Below are 5,532 nucleotides of genomic sequence, written 5' to 3'. Positions count from 1 at the left end.
CCTTCTCCGGGCCTTCGGGGATTGGCCGACGAGTCCGACCAATGGAGGGCCGCCTCCTCCCGCCTCTCCGGCGAGGGGGCGGTGCGGCCAATTGAAGGGCGGCGGGCGCCGCTCCCCCTCCCCGCGCGGGTCCCAGCCCCCGCCCCCGCCCTCACGCCACACAGGCCCGCGGCGGCGCGGCCCCTCCTCTGGGCCCGGCCGGCCGGGCAGCGCCGGCGGAGCCCAGCCCGGCGCTGGGAGCCGGCCCCGCCCCCGCGCCCGGCGCCCCGGGGGCTTCCCAGCGGCCCGGAGTTCACGTCGACTTCCAGGCATCCGCTTGGGGCCGCCGGAGGGGAGGGAAGCCCACCAGGGCTGGCCCGCGGCGGACCCGCCGCCTCGCCCTGCCTCCCCCACCCCGGCCCCAGGCCCAGCGCGCGCAGGTGGCGGGCAGGGCCCCTCCACCCGCTGTGGGACACGCCGGAGCAGCCCTGGAGTCCCTGTGCCCGAGAAGGAGGGCCCCTCCCTCCTCCGACACCTGCTTGCTCCTTCCTTACCTCGCAGCTTCCCACACCTGCTGGTCTGCCCTCCACCCCGCTGCCGCCAAGGGAACAGTCAAGGCTTCGGGCCAAATTCGAGCTCACTGCGTACGCTGTGCGGGAAAACCTGGGGGGTGTGCCAAGGCAAAGCCTGGCATTTCAGGTTCGTTTCTGGAATCGCTCCAGCTCCTTTTTACGAGCATCTGTATCTGGGAATCAGCTAATCCAAAAACCCAGGTGGCTGTTCTACATTTTCTTCTTTCCTTTCTTCTTCTTTTTTCTTTAATCTGAAAGCTTCTTTGAATCAAGAGATCTTTATATAGTGAGTATCCTCCTATCCTTTAGGCCAGAAGGCGGCTTCCATTCTTTCGTGGTTCCGCTTCCTACTCATCACTTTCCCTATGATCTCAAAGTAGTTTTATGGGAGGAAGGAAGCAGAGCTTTCCTCACTCGCCGGAGTGCCTGGCACTGTTCTATATTGCCTTCCTAACACTGTCTCGTTTCCTCCCCCTAAACAGCCTGTAGGTGGGCATCATATGTGGAGGAGAGAAAGCTGGTGCTCAGAGACCTGAGTGTCGGGGTCGACGTCTGCCGGCTTCCAAAGCTTTGCCTCTTGCCATCACTTTCCGTGCACACCAAGGACACGTTCCCATCCCTGACACCTTACTATGAGGGTTTTGTTTAGCAAACACCAGAGCAGATCATGAAACCAGGTGTGGCAACCTGCTTGAGAAAAGGAGCCAGACAGCTCACTGTAGCTGCGCTGACCTGGAACAGAAATGAGTAAGACAACTTTTAAAGAAAATGCACAAGACTGCTATTAGCTTTTCAAGGACTTTTGAATGACAGGGTCAGGGGAGGTGGAAGGTGGAGACAGCTAATAGAGAGGAAAGTGAAATGATTTATACACAATTTGCTAATTTAGTCAGGAGGTAAGAATGATAATTAGGTCATTCTTCCCACACAAAGATGACACAATTGACCTAGGATTAGTGAGGCAAGCAGTCTGGGCTGTTTTTCCAGTAGTGTGATAGTGGCTGTGTCATGGACGTGACCTCACCCACTTTTCTCTGGGAGCAAGGAGTGTGGGAATGGCGGCCACACTTGAGGTACAAATCTCAGTTCTGTCAGATGCTGTTCCCGCTGCCGTGTAAGCCTATCTCATCACAGTGGAGATGGAGAACATGGCATCAAAGTTGTTTAATCTACTCAAAGGTCATTCCTTGGAGAATGTACAAGAATCATATTTAATTTTGTCATGAAGAGTTATAGACAAAAATGTGAGTTTTGTTTCATGAGCTATTATGTAATGGGTACAAAGTTTTAGTTCGAGGTGATGACAAAATTCTGGAATTGGACAGTGGCGATGTTCACAAAACAATGTAAATGTATTTGACACCACTATATACTTTAAAATGGGTCTTTTAAAACCCCTCCCTCTTTTTCCTCCTTGCTACCCTACCTGATCAGACAACCATTGATACTTTTCCTGTCTCTACGTATCAGTTTGTGTTTCCTAGAATTTTAGATAAATGGAACCATACAGCGTGTCCATTTTAAATGGCTTCTTCCACTCAGCAAAATTATTGTGAGATTCATTAATGTTGTAGCATGTATCAGTAGTTCATTCCTTTTTATTATATTCCACATGTAAAGATATATCAGTATGTATATCCATTCCCTTGTTGATGAACATTTGTGTTGTTTTTAGTTTTGGGCTGTTGCAAATAAAGCTGTATGAACATTTGTGTTCAAGTCTTTTTTATGGACATGTGCTTTCATTTTTCTTGGATAAATACCTACGGGTGGAGTGGCTGGATCATATGAAAGGTATATATTAAACTTTTAAAGAAATTGCCAACTCGTCCCAAAATACTTGTAACATTTTGCATTCCCACCAGCAGCATGTACGAGCCAGCTCCTCCATCTCCTCACCAGCACTTGGTATGATCAATCTTTTGAAGTTTAGCCATCCTACTAGGAGTGAGGTGGTGTCTCACTGTGGGTTAAATTTTAATCTCCTGAATTAGTAATGATGTTGGGCATCTCTTCACGTGCTTATTTTGTCATGTGTGTATCTTTTTCACGAAGCGTTTATTCAATCTTTGACCAATTTTTTGTGTTTTCTTATAGTATATATCATTGCCAGGATAGGTTTAGAAAATTCTGACCAAATTCTAACAACAGCATGTGTCAGCAAATGCTAGAGTTTAAGTGAAATTTCACATTACAAAATAACTCCCAGGGTGTGTCCCAACAATCTTAAGTATTTTAACTGGAGCTGCCTTTAACATGCAGAACGTTTTGAATTGAAATAAATGCTCTTAAAGAGGTCAATGCTACCTTTCCAAATTCCCATTAATTAAAAGCAATTGGTGGGGAGCTGTAAGAAGGTACTCTTTCACAGACACACATCTGTGGATTATACTGCCCTGTTACCTTCCCACTGGGACAAGAGTGAAAACTGTTCTGGAGAGTACACCCTGTGTAGACACAATGCCAGAGAATTACAAAGAAGTAGGAAGGAATCAGTCAGTTGTATTAGAAGTCTCAGAGGAGGCTAAGCGACTTCTAAGTACCTACTATGCGCTAAGCAATGTTACAGGTGCACTATGAGCAGCGAGATCATATCTTTTATCATCCAAATAGGGATAATTTTGAGAGTGACAGGGGTAGCGCTAGTGTTTTTTTGTCCCAGGCAGTCCTGATAAGGATCTTTGATAGTGTTCCTTTTCACCCTCAAAAGTGTCCCTTGTTTAGATGATAAACGGCCACTTCATTTATAAGCATCACTCACAGTAACCCTGAAAATGGTAAATATTATCTATTCTCATTTTACCATCAGAAACTAAGATTCAGTAAGAAAGGACACACAACCTGACCACAGTCGGTTAATACAGAGCAAGTTAGGAACTGAAACTAGACTTGCTTTAGGAAGATTTCTCAGAAACTAGCTTCCTAGATCCCTCAAGAATCTGAGACCACTTTTGCAAGGCACAGCTGCTCCTTTTTTTTTTTTTTCCTTTGGCTTCACCTCCTCCTTCTGGGGAGTACCCACCACTCACTGATGTGGTAAGGCCTTAGTCTCCTAATCACATGGCCACCTCCTCCCCAACCAGAGGCACTCATGGGGCTGACTTGTCAAAGGCTTTGCCCTGCCCCCCTAGGCACAGTGATCAGGTCCAAGGAGGCACAAGATCCAAGCAGGGCCTGCCAGAGTTCTTTTTGGTGAACAGATATGGAAGCTGGATGTTTTGGTTACAGCAGGCAGAAAACTAGCTCAAAGTGATGCAGACAAAAAAATGGGCTGAGTTGGTTCACGTGACAGAAGAGGCTGAAGCTCTAGGGACTCAGTCAAAGGGCATTACAAGCCAGTGTGTCTCCGCTTCGTGTCCATTGACTCTTCCCTTTTGGTGTCAAATTTACCACCAGAAAGTCCAGGCTTATATCCTAACTTCTTAGCAGCCACCAAAAAAAAGGCATCGGCATCATAGAAAAATGAAATATTTCTACAAGTTTCAATGAAAGTCCCAGAACTGAGTTGGGCTGCTTTGGGTCACCTCCCCATCCCTACAGCAATCCCTTAGCCACAGCGCTCTGACTGGCAGGTCTGGGCCTGAGACGGTGTGGGAGGTGAGTAGGCAGCTCCCTCGCCCACAGGAGCTGCAAGAGGGAAGACCCACAACCTCAAAGAAGGATGCTGGCGGGCTAAATAACATGACGTGCACTGCACACACTCTTCTACATCAGGAGGGCCCCTCACTTCCATGGACCCCTTTCAGAGGCTTGAACTTAATTCTTTAAATTCATTTAAAAATTTCTTTTTCTCAAAAAGGGCCCCTAAGCTTGTATAAGCTTCAGGCAAAAAATCAGGGGATACCCTGTAAGGGAGTCAGTCATCCAGAATTCCCACCTTCCCCTCCTCCCGCCGCCAGTTAGGCACCAAGTTCTTGTCAGCTGCTCACTTACATTCCCTTAGCCTGAAGTGGAGGTTCTTACCATCTCTACTCAGGGAGTGGCATCCTGCCCCCAGCCTTCCTCTCCCAGATTCATCTTCAAAACGGATGCCTTTCAGCATGGATTTCCTCAAAAAAATAAAACAAAAATAGAATGATCCTGTGATCCAGCAAACCCGCTTCTGTATATACACCCAAAAGGCTTGCAAGCAGGGTCTTAAAGAGGTATTTGTACGCTCATGTTCACAGCAGCATTATTCACAACAGCCAAGAGGTGAATGCAACCTAAGTGTCTGTGGATGGATGAATGGATAAGCAAAATGTGGCATATGCATACAAGAGAGTATTACTCAGCTTAGGAAAAAAAAAAAGGAAATTCTGACACATGCTGCATGAGATGGACAACCCTCAAGGACATTATGCTGAATGAAATAAGCCAGTCACAAAAGGACAAATACTGTACATTCCCACTGTTCTCAGATACCTAGAGTAGTCAAATTCACAGAGACAGAAAGTAGGATGGTGGTGCCAGGGCCTGGGAGGAGGAGGGAGAATGAATTCTTGTTTAAGGGATACAGAGTTTCAGTTTTACAAGATGAAGAGTTCTGGGGATGAATGGTGGCGACAGCAGCACAAGAATGTGAATGTGCTTGGTGCTATGGAAAGGTACACTTAAAAATGGATAAAACGTATGTTATGTGTATTTCACCACTATTGAAAAAATAAACTTATGACTTAATCAGTCTTCTAATTTGGCCAAGGGATCAAGCCCAAGCTCCGCCACTCACAGGGTTGTTGTAACGAGGATTTCATGAAATCAGGTGTGCAAAGTGCTTAATTACGTGGCAGTGCCTGGCACGGAGCAGTCGCTCAGTTATGCGTGCTATTAGCATTATTGCCACATCACTATTATCTGGCCACTCCATACCCCTCCAGCCTGAAGAGTCCACGCTGTTGGACACTTAGGTGCCTCTATATAACCTGTTTTCTCTGCTTCTGTCTTTCACATTTATCCTTCAAAAGTCCAGCTCAAACATAACCTTTCCCCAGAAGTCCTCCTT

This window comes from Vicugna pacos, chromosome 9 (assembly GCF_048564905.1).
Source record: "Vicugna pacos chromosome 9, VicPac4, whole genome shotgun sequence".
Classification (NCBI taxonomy): Eukaryota; Metazoa; Chordata; class Mammalia; order Artiodactyla; family Camelidae; genus Vicugna; species Vicugna pacos.
Note: the sequence above shows the minus strand (reverse complement) of the source record.